Source organism: Emys orbicularis, chromosome 5 (assembly GCF_028017835.1).
Source record: "Emys orbicularis isolate rEmyOrb1 chromosome 5, rEmyOrb1.hap1, whole genome shotgun sequence".
Classification (NCBI taxonomy): domain Eukaryota; kingdom Metazoa; phylum Chordata; order Testudines; family Emydidae; genus Emys; species Emys orbicularis.
The window spans coordinates 124,037,161-124,053,272 of NC_088687.1; positions in this window are offsets into that span (position 1 = coordinate 124,037,161).

Genomic DNA, 16,112 nt, shown 5'->3' on the forward strand with positions numbered 1-16,112 from the left:
GCTGCCTAGGCCAGCGCCCTTTGTTCCTGTGAGGCTGGGTTGGGTTTGTCCCATCCACACCCTGATGAGGTGTGAACTGCCCCTCTGCTTCTGGAGAGGTTTTGTCTGGGCTTGCTTTAAGCCATGAGGACACACTTTCTGCCTCATAACTATATACATGAAATTATAACCTATAACATCACTATAACAACCATGCTCAGTGCATCATGAGCCTTCCAAAGACACCCAACATGACAAACTTTGCATTGGATATCACACAATCATTTTACAAGGATGAACATAGGGGTGCTGGGTGTTCCCCTGAGGTACAGAGCGCCACAGTTACACAAGACAATGGAGAATCAGGGTCTTGGTCTATATGCAAGTGAAATTTTCAGTTGTGACATTCAGTCAGTTAATGGCAGAAAAAGTTGCACCAGCAATGAATTTGGGCGAATCCTGCCATTTAAAGTGTATATGGAAAAACTTACTTTCAAAATGGCAGGTAATTAGAAGTACAGTTAGTTTGGCACCTCAGAGAAATTACTGGCCTAGCGAAAAGCAGGCGTAAGATCCTGCTAAATCAGAGTGCTCGTGTTTCACAAGTAACTTCACAAGCTGTAGGGCAATGGAATCAGGACCGTGTAAATGATATTCAAAGGGGAAGCGTAATTGCATTAACTGAAGAGAACAAGTTATTATAGTTTTCATTTAGAATGATAATGACACAACCTTCAAGCTAACTGAAATCGGCTCTCCAATAAGTGCACTTGTATTATGCCTTGTCAGAAAGGAAGAGGCTAATGCTGGCTGCCCAATCACACCGGGACTTGGGCCTTGCTCCTCTGCTTCCATCAATTAAAAGGAGGCGATTCTCTGGCAAAGTGCTCTACAGAAGGAGGGAGATTCCCAGCTCTATACAATTATTCCATCCAGGACCCCACAGAAGCTCCTTCAATAGGATTGTACTGGGTCAGAGGGATGCTGGGGACAGGGTAAAGGGTGGAAGGAGCTGTAACCAGATGCTCTTTGCTGAGCACACTAGCAGTTACTGCTTCTTAAAGAGCCCTTGACTGATGTTGAACCCTTCCATAGCTGTACTGCACCTATGGGGCTCATTCTATGACAGGATGGTTCCAGGAAATGAGGCACTAGCAGAGCAGTGATTCACATGGAGTTTCCAAGTCCTATTGTCACTGCCCTGCAAAGATTAGTGTGGGAAGATGTGGTTGGACCCTTTAGCAATCAGACTGAGAACTTTGATTTAAATTAGTTTTAGGAGTCTCAATTCACTACCATTTTCAGGGCTCGGAAGTCAATTTTGTAAAATGTCAAGATCATCAAGTTCCTTTCTTACCATCTGCAGAAAAAAAACCTCCCCCATCCCTTAGGGTTGTAAGAATACACGTTTACAGACTGCAATGAAAAAGTAACTAAGTACATGACAGGTCTCTTTAATTGCCTTTTGATTAATTAAATAATAAGTTTGACCTGCCTAGACCAGAACATTTCTACTTAAATACACATTAGTTATATTGGATTTCACAAATTCTACTTTTTATCTGTTCCAGGCATGGTAGAAAAGAGAAGGCGGCCTAGGATTCTTTGGGGCCCATGCCCTCCAGTGAGTCAACCTGGAGGAGTGCCAGGAAACTCAGGGAATTTCAGCTTGCAACATTTCTTGTGATAGATGATCCTGTGTGTTGAGTGGGTGGTGGAGTATTTCCCTACCATCAGGGGATGGGAGGGGGGACTTGCAAGGGCTATAGCCACCCCAAAATTTGCCTTAGCCCTCCCCCCCCCCAGCCTGCAAAGATCAAACATTATGCAGAAGTAAGGCTGGCATGATATGGTATTGCCACCCTTACTTCTCTGCTGCTGCATTGCCTTATGTAGGGGAATCCCCTTTCAAAATCAGTCTCTGTGTGCCTCAAGTACCCGATAATTAGAAGCCAGTTTCGAACTTAGATGAATTGCTCAATAAATCAGTGGGAGTGCTGGGATTAGACCCCCAACATCTCCTGACTTCTAGCCAGGTACTACAGCTACAAGACCATTCGCCTAAAATTGCATATCATTGCAGTGTTGGGTGCATAAAAAATGACTCTCAGGGCCTTAGATGATCACCAATGAGTATGCACATAGGTCTCTGTAATATTTTTCCCTTGCTTCTTAGACTTCTGCCAATTAAATTAGACATCAGCAAAGTAAAGCCCCCAATCCTGCCTGAGGATCACTAGTGCAGGCCTCTGAGACTGTGCAGAGTCCTACTGACTTCAGCGGAACTCTGTCTGAGTACAGGAGTCCACACCAGCAGGACCTGAGGTAGGGTCTCTGTTCGCTCTCATAATTAAAGGAGCATGTTAGAAATACAGTACTAAGTCAAAGTCAACACCCAGACTAATGCATGGTACAATAACTATCTTTAAAGCTGCAATAGCCTTGAAGTCCTCCTTTAAAGCCCACAGTTGAATGCTTTTGAAAAATCTCACTGTCGATTCTCAGCTGTCCAGAGATTTGCTCAGTAACTAGGTCATCTATTTTTCCTATATTCATAACTATGTTCAGATTCCTGGAAGAGCTCAAAGGAAATCTGAGCACATCAAAATCAGAATGCAATTATATAATGTTAGGTTCCTGAGTAAGTTTCTACCCTTACAAAAGTTGTTAACAAAGATATGCCTAGAATATATCAGATGCCCAACCAAAGGAGCCTATTTTCAGCCCTCATCTTGTTCTATGTAAGCAATTTTCAAGCACAGTGATCAAAATAAAAGCTGCATTCACACACAAGCTTCAGCTAGGTGAAGTCATAAGAATGCAATAAATCAAAGCGAATAATGACACACTCAGCGCTCACCTTACCCCTCTGAACGAAGTCTGTGATTCTGATTGAACACAAAATGCCCAGCAATGATCAGCACAGTATGCAGTATACACAGGGATCAATTCTAACGAAGGCAGAGGAACTAGTGTAAGTACGCCTCAAACACTGGTGGTTCCCCATACATTACAAAAGCAACTGCAAGAGCATGGGTGCTTGATAATGTTAACAGCCCTTCAAAAAACACTCACACATAGATGATTCCTACAAGGATACTTGAATGTGCACATAGTGGCAATTGCTGGGCTAAGGGTAATACTTGTACTGCTCACGGGGACCTTGAAAGGCACTGCAGAGAACTATAACACACAGGCCACTTCTGTGCCATGCTCCCTTTGCTAGCCTAAGTTCTCTGGTAGCTTTCTGTGTGTAGGACCTGCTGGAAATTGCCCTTTCGTGTTCATTAACCCTTTAACTTACGACCAAACCCAATCAGAGATTCCTCACATCCTCAATACGCTATATAAAAACCATAGGATAGAAGCTTATTTTCTATACATATACTGTATCCATGTTTTATTTATGTTGCAGGAAGATGCTTCCATTATCCCTGCTCACCTGATCTATAAAGGGCTTTCTGATATCAGCATGCAGATCACAGTAAACTCAATGAAGATAGTTCTTCTACCAGCTGAATAAAGCATTTTAAAGTCAGGAACCCCCCTTTTTTTAACCATCCCTTTTCAGCTCCCAGAGTAGATGGCTTAAACACGAGTAACAAGTAATTTACTGCCCCCCCCTTTGCCAGCAGCTGTTTCAGTAGTAATTTTCTGCACTCTTTCCATGAATAGTTATTTAGATACTGAGTCCATCAGCATATGGACAACAAGTTGTGGCTGTGACCTCTTGACTATATTAGAATATTATTCTCACATTCAGCGTGTACTTTAAGGAAATAATGTCTTGCCAGACAGTATGACTGAGGAGCTGCAAAAGATTCTCCACTTGCAGTATGTACTGAATGGGAAACTGTGCTGAGGGAGTGTGCCCTCTGAGACGCCATCCCTGCTCCAGCTGCTTAGGGGGAATGTGCTCCCTGCATTGCTCCCCTTAGCACACAGGCCAGCTATGTGGGCTTGTTGGGTGGAAATAAGGCCATGACTCCCGCTCCTGCATCCTGGCCAGTTTGGGGCCAGCTGCACTCTGGGGACACATGAGAAGGGTAATCCCTATGCTCCTCTGAGGGCAGGGAGCATAGTTGTCCTTGGTCCTTGCATGGAGTGCACCAGAGCCGGAGTTGCTTCTTTAAACCTCCTCTGTTACTGTGCATCTATATTGAAGTGAGTCTGGAGGAGAGGCTTTCTGGTCCCCATTTACAGCTGATCCAAAGCCCATAAAAAGAAAATGGGAGTCTGTTTGGATCAGCCCTTTAAAAAGAGAGAACAACATTTACCTACTTTTGTAAAAATGCCTTGAGATCTTTGGCTGGATGGAACATGCTGTGGACGTGCAGAATATTTTTCATTAAGGAGCCCTTTAGTGAAGAATTTTTGCTTCCTAATTTATCAAAAAAATGATGTGTGCCTGTGTCTGTGTGTACATCTCACTATTAACAGTGACTGACTTATTTCTGAAAAACAATGTTAATTAATATTATTTAGTATTTATATTGCACTACCCCCTAAAGGCCATTGCAGATGGGCACTGTACAAACATACATTAAATGACAACCCCTGGGACAAAGACCTTACAATATTTAAAAAAAAAAGAAAAAGAAAAGGTGTAACAAGTGGTGGGACGAAGGTGAGTTGGGGGAGACAGATAACAAATCAGTATAATTGGATCTGAACAATTCTTAGCTGATCACAGCTCTCCCCCTGCCTTAGCCCAATCATTGGAATATAAATTTTACATTGATGTGTTATCCCAGCTTTTATTGTTTAAAACTACTTGGAAAAAATGGGCCCCCGCATCTCCCTATTTACCAGTGCTCTTGGAGATCGAGTAAGACATTGTTTTATTTTCTGTGTGAACAGTGTCATGTGTAACACAGCTAGAGGGCAGCAAAATTCCTTGTAAAGACATGGAGTACCTTAGATTTGGATTATTAGATTTAAAATATTGTGTTTAATTTAAATTTGGAAATGAAGGGAAAAATCTGATTAATGAAGTGGCTACTCTGTTCTGAACTCAGCTGGTTCTTAAGGATTGCAGGTGCATCAAAAATACTTAGGTGATTTAGGCGTAAAGGCCCTGAATCAGCAAAGCACTTACCCAAATGTTAACTCTCACTGAATGGGATTTAAGTTTGTCCTTAAAGTTAACCCCATGCTTAACTTGATTTGCTGAATCAGGGCCAGAATATAGTGAGGATAGCCAAATAGTATGAACCTAAAAAGGTTTAGATTCACTTTGGGGAAATATCCATTATCATAGATGTTTGTTAGAATCAGGTGAGGGGCTCAGCCATTCAGTGTAACTCTCTTTGCCCAATCCCACATAGTGTCTTTTCTCCAACAGGACCTGGAGCTTTCTAGCTGCCAAACAAACCCTGCTTTCCAACAGGGTTCAGGTTTCCTCTGCATGGTGGTAGCTCTTCTTAGGGAGGAATGAAGGGAAGAGACACGTAGGTCTGCAGTTTCCTTCAGCATCCAGTCTAGCATCCAGTCATCTAGATAACTGAGTGACGTTCACTATTTCCATTATCTTCAGAATCTCAGCTAGCAGGCTCTGTGCCACCTTCTAGATGTAATTGGCTTATGGCCGTGGTCAGAGATGCTGAGAGAAGACCCTATCTCATGGTACTCCAACATTTCCAGCTATTCCTAGCAAATGGAGGTATGGATAAAGGGTTTCCTTTCCATCCCAAATATTTCAGAACCTGTATGCGAAGGGTGAAGGTTCAGGAGAAAGCAATAGCTAAAGGTGCCTGACCTAGTAATGTTAAAACTTTTGAATTCTCAGGCTAGATTACAGGATTTCATGACATGACTCAAACTCTTGTTACTCTGTGACACTCTAGGCCTGCTTTTCAAGTGCATGTCTATTTCCCAGACTTGTACATGCACATTAGATGGACAGCTATCTAGCTATATGTGACAAAATTATACCTACTAAGGGACAGAAAAATTGGCCCCTGTATACCTCGTGTTATATTCATTTCCATGTTATCATGATGTATGTTACCACTGTAGGAGACTTAATCATAAAGGTCCATTCTTTTCTCTGATTCTTCAACATAGAACCTTAATTCAATAATCTTTTGAATATATTTTGTCTGTGTTGAACAATAGAGACCAGGTGAGTAGCACCTTACTCCAAGAGAAGTTTTATTGACCTAATGGGTTTGTCTCAAGCTTCTGGTTCTCCTAAATCTGAGCAAGGATATTAGAATGTGGACCCATATTAGGATTCTTGCTTATCTCGCCTGTGGGGCCTGAGCTGATATGCATGGTCTGAGCATGTCTAAATCCACACAAAATGGCTGAGGAAGGCAATAAAGGCTCCCTTAACCTTTAGTCCAGTAATTAGAGTACTGGTCCAGAATGTAGGAGACCCCAGTTCAATTTCTCCCCTCTGCCTGATGAGAAGGTATTTGAACAGGGCTTTCCCTCCTCTGAGGTGAGCGCCCAAACCGTTGGACTATAGAGTCATTTTCAGTCTCTCTGGCCCAAGTAATATGTCATTATCTAATACAAAGTGGAATGGCTTCAACGAGAGACATAACAGAATATCCTATAGTCCAGAGGTTAGGACACTTATCAGATGGGGAGGGAAATTGAAATGGGGTCTCCTGCATCTTGGGTGAGTATCTTAGCCACTAGCCTAAATGTTATAAGGCCTCTGCCTCCTCCTGATGGCTGTTTTGTGTGGAGTTAGACAGGCTGAAGAAGTGGTTTAGGCACCTGATTCTGTGAGAGGGCTCCTGGGTGTGGAGTGTTAGCAGATACACCTCTACCTCAATATAACACTGTCCTCGGGAGCCAAAAAATCTTATCGCGTTATAGGTGAAACCGCGTTATATTGAATTTTCTTTGATCCACCAGAGTGCGCAGCCCCCCCCCCCCGAGCACTGCTTTACCACGTTATATCCGAATTCGTGTTATATCAGGTCACGTTATATTGAGGTAGAGTATATAGAGGTTGAGGTATATAGGCTCTTCCCTGGAGCCTGGAGTAGGCGTTTAACTTGGTGATACGGGTGAGGCTTAGGACACCCCCAATGTCAGCCTCTCCCATTGGCTAGTTTAGATGTTTTCCTGCCTAGTTTGCTGGCTTTTGTGGATCCTATTCTCAGGCTCCTATCGCTCCCTATGCACTGTATAGGGAGTCTAAGCACCTAACCCAGGGTTTATGGATTCCAGTGATTTTTCAAGCCATGTACAAATTGTACTTTGCAACACTGAGCATTGCAATATCTAAGTTGCTTTGTGGATCTGGACCTAAGACGTTAACAATCAGATAAGTTCAGTTGAAGCCTTCTCTTCAGGCTTTGCTCCTCCTAGAGTTGCTACCTCCAGACTTTTCTGCCCATGCCCTGGTTTACTCTGTTCCCATCGCTCTGATACCTAGGTAAGATAGAGAGCCAGTACCATGATGAGTCAGCAGAATCCTCTTTACCGTCTTCCAGCATGATCAGTGGCTGCTGAGATGGTGGGGAGTTCCAGACAAACACTGCCAGCTGGTTAAAGATTTCATTTTGCAAAATGAAATTAGAAAATGCACATAAAAACCAAGTATTTAAACAGCTAAAAGCAACAACAAGCCTCCATTGCCCACTTGTTAAATTTTCAAATAAGCACCTTTATGCTTTCTCCCATGCTGCCCCTCATGCTCCTCATAAACATCCACCATATTAACTCATTGTCCTTATTCAACACCCTCCTCAAAACTCTTGTTTGCCATCTCTCTTTTTTTCAGCACCACCCTCAAGTCCATAGGGCATCTGCTAGTGTCCATCATTTAAGTCTTGAGCTGGTCTGTTCAGGCTTCTGAGTGTACTGTTGATATATTTGGCTTCTTTCTATATTCTGTGTAATGTGTCTTGAGGTTACCCTCTTTTTCTCTTTCCAGGGAGTGACTATATTATCACTTGATGTGGAAGTCGTAATGGTGGCAACTTTAAAGAATGTCCTAAATGGGTCCATCGTCTTCTGATCATGTTTGATGCTTGAGGTTGGATTGCTCTTCCTCGAATTTCTGATGTTGCAAGAAACTCTTTCCAATGAATTTTGGAGATCTTTTGCAGGCATTTATTTTGGTATGAGTTGATCTTCTTATCAATGTCTGTTGTAGAGTTCCATGACTGATCCACAAAGGAGGACAGATATGATGGTCATGTTAAAAATTCATATTTTTTGTTCAGTGCCAATCATACAACTTGGGTAACTGGGTAACAAAATGGCAGATGAAATTCACAATTCAAAGTAATGCACATTGAAGAACATAATTCCAACAATACATACAAAACGATGGGGTCTGCATTAGCTGTTACCACTCAAGAAAGATTGTGGAGTCATTGTGGCTGGTTCTCTGAAAATAATCTGTTCAATGTGCAGCAGGAGTCAAAAAAGCTAACAATGTTAGGAACCATTAGGAAAGGGATAGATAATAAGACAGAAAATATCATAATGCCACAATATAAATCCATGCTATGCCCACAACATGTACATAGCATGCAGTTCTGATTGTCCCATATTAGAATTGGAAAAGGTACAGAGAAGGGCAACAAAAATGATTAAGGGTATGAGGAGAGATTAAAAAGACTGGGACTTCTCAGTTGGGAAAAGAGACGACTAAGAGGGGAGATGATAGCGATCTATAAAAACATGAATCTTGTGGAGAAAGTGACTAAGGAAGTGTTATTTACCCTTTCACATAACACAAGAACCAGGGGTCACCCAATTAAATTAACTGGCAATAGATTTAAAAGGAAGTACTACTTCACACAACGCACAGTCAGTCTGTGAAATGTGTTGCCACAGGATGTTGTGAAGACCAAAACTATAATGGGGTTAAAAAAAGAATTAGGTAAGTTCATGGAGGATAGGCCCATCAATGGCTTTTAGCCAAGATGATCAGGAATGCAACCAATGCTCTGGGTATCCTAAACCTCTAACAGCCAGAAGTTGGGAGTGGATGACAGGGGAGGGATCACTCGAAAATTGCCCTGTTCTGTTCATTCCCTCTTAATCTTCTGGCATTGGCCACTGTCGGAAGACAGGATACTGGGCTAGATGGCCCATGGTCTGACCCAGTATGGCCATTCTTATGTTCCAGATCTTTTAACGTTTATGAAAACTGTTTGCTGCTTTTGATATTTGCTGCTTGACATTTAGCATGGCATCACCATCATTACACATCTCACTTCCTAGATAAATAAAATTACTTCTAGTCTCTCCAGAAGAAGTTTGCCAGGATGCCTACAAAAATCAAACCAAAACAAAAAACAAACATTCATCTGTTAGGGTGCTTGTGTGCTGAGACATCTGCCTACCATGTTGACCATCTTATCTCATTGTTTCTTTGTACTCCCCTGTCAGTCTCTCTTTGTAGCCATCTGTTCTCTTGTCTGATACTTAAATTGTAAGCTCTCTGGGGCAGGGACCATCTTTTTGTTCTGTGTTGGTACAAAACCTAGCACAATGGGGTCCTGGCCCCTTACTGAGGCTCCTTAGCACTACAGTAATACAAATAATAATAATAATTGATTAGTCCCATTCACCTCAATGAATCAAGTTCTAATGGAATAAAGTGTGCGCAGTTTTCATTGACTATACAGAGGAAACAATGTAAAAATGACTAAACATAAAGGGCTGTCAAATGAACAAGGTAAACAAACTGAAAAAAGAGAATTTTTTTTTCTCTTTTGCTTCTTTCAGGTGAGGAAGGCATATGTGGTGCATGTTACTGTTATCAGGCACATCAGTTTCAGACAGAAGTGTGATTTTTCAAGTTGACAAGGTCTTTCTAATTTCTGATGTAACTCACATGGGAGAGAACATTTATCCCAGTCCTTCCTTCTATAGAAATAATAACAGGTCTTACCCCAGAATATAAAGTGACTTAACTATTTGATGCTCATTTCACTGGGAAACCTAAGTACTCCCCCCCACCCCCTGCCATAATAAGAGAGGGAAACAAGGATGGAAAATAAGATGAAATGAGATTTAAAAAAAAAAAAAAAAAAAAAAGGTGAAAAGAACCCCTCAGAGCAGAACAACTGAGGATCTCAGATGGGAAACTCAGGGAACAATTAAAGAATGGAAAACTGCATGGAGGATGTGGTCAGACCCCTCAACGTCCCTGCAGAATGTGTCCAATCCAAGAAGCTGAATGCACTTATTGCCATAGTAGAGGGCATTAGGCAGTATTGCATAGATATTCAGCGCAGGTAGAGGTGATATACAATGGAAAAAAACCAGAGAAGAATGGAAGAGGGGAAAAAACAGAGTGCACAATAGAAACCGTTGTAGAACTGCCAGTGTCAGGCTGTGGCAGTGCTGAGAAGAAAGGCAAGGTACCGTAGGATGAGGGTATGTTCACAGAAGAAAAGATTACAGAGCTGCTGGTAGAGGGAGATATCAGAATCAAGATCCACCTCCTGATGATATCAGCTGGAACTTGTGCTTCAAAAATTGATAGCGTCATCTTGCCTTTAGGATTTTCTATACTACTGTCAAAGATCTGAGGATTTTGTGCAACTGTGGGCAAAGGACAGGGTCTCTGACATTTAGATCATGAACGCTTGGGTACATAACTTGCACAGTTTACCTACTGCAAAGTACAACTATAGTGCGATTTAATAAAAGATCCTGGTGTGGCACTGCTCTGAGAGAGCTGTGCTGCCCAAAGAAGAGCCCTGTGATAGAACTGTGAGCCAGAGTCACAATTAGCGCTGGTCGGAACATTTTCACGAAATGAAAATTCATTAAAATATCCTGTTTTGTTGACACTGAAACGTATCTGTTTCCATGACTTTTTTTTTCAGGAAAGTTAGAGTGAAACAGAGCTGTGTGGTTAGGGCACTCATTTGAGATGTGGGGGAAAGATGTGTTATTTTGCATCGGTCTTTAATAAGGCTAATGAAGGGCTTAGGAATAGAGGGAGCAGGAGAGAGGGGAATAAAGGAGGGGGGATTGACATTACAGCATCAGAGGTGTAACTTGACCAGCTAAACGGGACTAAATCGGGCGGACCGGATGATCTTCATCCTAGAATATTGAAGGAACTGGCACAAGAAATTGCAAGCCCCTTAGCGATAATTTTTAATGAATCTGTAAACTCGGGGGTGGTACCGTTGGACTGGAAAATAGCTAATGTGGTTCCTATTTTCAAGAAGGGGAAAAAAAGTGACCCGGGTAACTACAGGCCTGTTAGTTTAACATCTGTAGTATGCAAGGTCTTGGAAAAATTTTTGAAGGAGAAAGTAGTTAAGGACCTTGAGGTGAATGGCAACTGGGACAAATTACAACATGGGTTTACGAAAGGCAGATCGTGCCAAACCAACCTGATCTCCTTCTTTGAGAAAGTAACAGACCTTCTAGATAAAGGAAATGCGGTGGATCTAATATACCTCGATTTTAGTAAAGCGTTTGATACTGTACCGCATGAGGAATTATTGGTTAAATTGGAAAAAATGGAGATCGATATGAAAATCCAGAGGTGGATAAAGAACTGGTTAAAGGGTAGACTGCAGCGGGTAGTACTGAAAGGTGAACTGTCAGGTTGGAGGGAGGTCACCAGTGGGGTTCCTCAAGGTTCGGTTTTGGGTCCAATTTTATTTAATCTATTCATTACTGACCTCGGAACTGAATGTAGGAGTGGGCTGATAAAGTTTGTGGATGACACAAAGTTGGGAGGTATTGCCAATTCGGAGAAGGATAGGGATATTCTGCAGGGAGACTTGGATGACCTTGTAAATTGGAGTAATAATAATAGGATGAGATTTAATAGTGAGAAGTGTAAGGTGATGCATTTAGGGATGACTAACAAGAATTTTAGTTATAAGCTGGGGACGCATAGGTTGGAAGTGACGGAGGAGGAGAAGGACCTAGGAGTCCTGGTTGATCGCAGGATGACTATGAGTCGGCAATGTGACGTGGCTGTGAAAAAAGCTAATGCGATCTTGGGATGCATTAGGCGAGGTATTTCTAGTAGGGACAAGGAGATGCTGCTTCCGTTATACAAGGCGCTGGTGAGACCTCATTTGGAGTACTGTGTGCAGTTCTGGTCTCCTATGTTTAAAAAGGATGAACTCAAACTGGAACGGGTACAGAGAAGGGCCACTAGGATGATCCGAGGAATGGAAAACCTTTCCTATGAAAGGAGACTCGAGGAGCTCGGTTTGTTTAGCCTAACCAAAAGAAGGCTGAGGGGGGATATGATTGCTCTCTTTAAATATATAAGAGGGATAAATACCAGGGAGGGAGAGGAATTATTTCAGCTCAGTACTAATATGGACACGAGAACAAATGGATATAAACTGGCCGTGGGGAAGTTTAGGCTTGAAATTAGACGAAGGTTTCTAACCGTCAGAGGGGTGAAATTTTGGAACAGCCTTCCGAGGGAAACGGTGGGGGCAAAAGACCTCCCTGGCTTCAAGATTAGGCTAGATAAGTTCATGGAGGGAATGGTTTGATGGGATAACGTGATTTTAGTCAATTAGGCAATAACGTGACATCGCGGGTAAAATGAGGGTCCGGCTGGAGATTCTTGCCTGTATGCTCGGGGTTCTACTGATCGCCATATTTGGGGTCGGGAAGGAATTTTCCTCCAGGGTAGATTGGCAGAGGCCCTGGAGGTTTTTCGCCTTCCTCCGCAGCATAGGGCGGGGGTCGCAAGCTGGAGGATTCTCTGCGACTTGAAGTCTTTAAATCACGATCTGGAGACTTCAACAGCTGAGTTAAGGGAAAGTGGGTGGGTCAGCCTTTGTGGCCTGCATCATGCGGGAGGTCAGACTAGATGACCATAATGGTCCCTTCTGACCTTAAAGTCTATGAGTCTATGAAACAGATTCAAGTCTTTGCTCTGTATTGGGCCGAACGGGGACTTTAACCTGGGTGTCCAACATCCCAGGCCAGTCCCCTAACAACCTGTATGTGCTCCCTCTTGTTTTTTGTGAAAATATTCAGTAGGTTTTGTCTTCATTCCAATGTGGAAGAATTTTGAAAGCTCAATGTTAACAATATGTTTAGTCTCTTGAAAGCAAGTTATATTTTTGTTTTATTTGTAACCATATCTCTTTTCACTATCCTTATTCAGTATCACTTACATCTCTATATTTTTAATAAACACCTTTGTTCTACCATTATTAGATATCAGTGCTGTAATATTAAGCCAAGTATGAATTCTTAGTTGAATCAAGTAAGATGGTGTGTATACTGTCTGTGGCGACAGCAGACTTGGTAATTACTTTGAGTGCCCATTGACAGGGGCTGGGTACCACAAGGGAACACTCCTCAAAGGGGCCTGGGAACTGGGAAGCATCAAGTGTGATCTTCAAAGTGAAGAAAGGATGATCAGAGACCTGAGAAGTTTGTCTGGGGTGACTAATAGACTGGGGAGACAGGGAGCTGTCACCTAGTTTAGCGCCAACAAACCTGTCTTTTGCTAAGGCTGAGGGGTAACAAGGTCACTCATAATTCTGGGTGACTCAAGAAACCATCACACTTGACAGTTGCCAGGAAACAGAATAGTCATCTTCCAATCAGCTCCAGTCAGTGCCTCTCTGGCTTTCCACTTTTCTCCTGTAGGGGATGCTATAACAAGTTCTATGGCCTGTGGTATATGGGAAGTCAGACTAGATGAGCATAGTGGGGGTCTCTTCTGGCCATGTACTCTATGAACTTCTTTACCACTGGCCAGTATGTTGGGAGCAAACCCGAGGTTATTTCTTGTTCTTCTTTGCTTCCTCCTTGCCCACTTGCTTGGGGTGGGTGTGGGGAGGTGTAAATGAAGCTAAAATTAGAGTAAATCTGGGTAAATGTTATTTGGCAGCTCAGGGCCTGTAAGCCCCCCTGTGGCACTGACTAGGACTAGGCACAGACTAGCAAGTAAGTACCTGATATAACGTATTTTGCAAACACTCCTAAGAGCAAACCTCTGAGAACTCTGACATTTACAAAGTAAGTTATTATCTTTGTTTTAACTCTTTAGAATCATTGGAATTTAAGAATAAATCACTACTTTTTTCCCCCCCTTTCTGATCTTTAGTATGTGTAAGCACATGTCTGAGTGCTGTATCATAGAATTATTGAAATGTAGGACTGGAAGGGATGTCGAGAAGTCATCAAGTCCAGCTCCCTGTACTGAGACAGGACCAAGTAAACCGAGAGCATCCTTGACAGATATTCATCCAATCAGTTCTTAAAAACCTCCAATGATGGGGATCTCACAATCTCCCCACAAAAGCTTATGCCCAAATAAATCTGTTAGTCTTTAAGGTGCCACCGGACTCCTCGTTGTTTTTGTGGATACAGACACGGCTACCCCTCTGATACCTAATGTCCCTTGGTATTTTTATGTTATCTGATTAAAATATGACCATGTAGATCATTGTTGCTACCACTGTTATATAATTGCAACAAATCTTGTACAAAGGTTGTCAAGTATGGTGTCTATAGAAAGGTTATGATTTACTGGATCTGATTATGCTATTTGAGCATGTACCCTTTTTGTATTGGAAGTTATGAGTATTGGCTTTATACCTCTATTTCAAATATGTTTGCTCCTGTGGTAACACCCACACAAGGTATTTAGCCTGCACATATTGAAGAGACTATTCAAGTTAAATGTCCCATCAAAAAAACACTTAGCTCACAATGGAAGATGCCCATCTACACTGAATGGAGTTTCCTGGTAACATTCCATCTGAAGTATAGGTAATGACCTCAGCTGTGACTAAGCGAAATCATGCATGGACATGTAACTTGCTCGTGACTCCAAACACCATCTTGCTACCTGTAATTTTCCACTAGCTGTGCTGAGGGCTTTGTTTGAAACAATGGGTTTCCCTCCACATGATAGAAGCTATAAAAGGCCCTGGAAACATCTTCATTTTGCCTCTTTCCTGCTCAAACCTCTGGACTATGGACTTAAACTAATGGGAGCATTCTAACCAAGGGACTGAGGACCTTTCAATGATTTGGAAGCAACCAGAGACTTGACTTAAGCCAGCAGTTTATTCCATCGCTGCTACAAGCCTGAACCAAGAACTTTGCAATTATTGTATGTATTTGATTCCTTTAACCAATTTTAACTCTCACCTTTCTTTCTTTTTATAAATAAACCTTTAGATTTTATATACTAAAGGATTGGCAAAAGTGTGATTATTGGGTAAGATCTGAGTTGTATATTGACCTGTGTGTGTGGCTGGTCCTTTGGGATCAGAAGAATCTTTTGTTTGATGAAACTGGTTTTAAATAACCACTCATCTTTAAGTCTAGTATCTGGGTGTTGAATTCAGGACTGGAATGACTAAGGAAACTGCTTTTCTGACTTCTTGTTAGCCAGGGTGGTGAAACCGAAGTTTACATTTGTTGCTGTTTTGGTATATCTTATGGGAAAATAACCACCAGTTTTGGGGTGTATCTACCTTATTTCTCAGCTGTTTGCCCTGAATTTGGTATTCTTAGTTGTGACCCACGAAGGCCCAGTGACAGAAACCTATTTCAGTACTTCACTTATCTAACCTAAATCTTTGCTGAAGATTAAGCCTGTTACTTCTTGTCCTACCTTCAGTGGGCATGGAGAACAACTGATCAGCATCCTTTTCATAACAGCCTTTAATGTATTTACAAACTGTTATCAGGTCCCCCTGCAGTCTTCTTTTCTCAAGACTAAACATGCCCAGTTTTTTAACCTTTCCTTATAGATCAGGTTTTCTAAACCTTTTATGATTTTTGTTGCTGTCCTCTGGACTCTCTCCAGTTTGTCCATGTCTTTCCTAAAATATGGAGCCCCAAACTGGGCACTACTCCATCTGGGGCCTCACCAGTGCCAAGCAGAGTTGAACAATTACCTCCCAAGTCTTACATACAACAATCCTGCTAATATATCCCAGAATGATATTAGGCTTTTTTGCAACTGCATCACTTTCTCACATGACTCCTGTTCAATTAGGATACACTATAACCCCCAGATCCTTTTCAACAGTACTACTCTCTAGCCGGTTATTCCCCATTTTTTTATTTGTGCATTTGTTTTTTCCTTCCCAAGTGTAGTATCTTGAACTTGTCTGTCTTGAATTTTGTCTGGTTGATTTCAGACCAATTTATCAAGGTCATTTTGAATTCTAATCCTGCCCTCC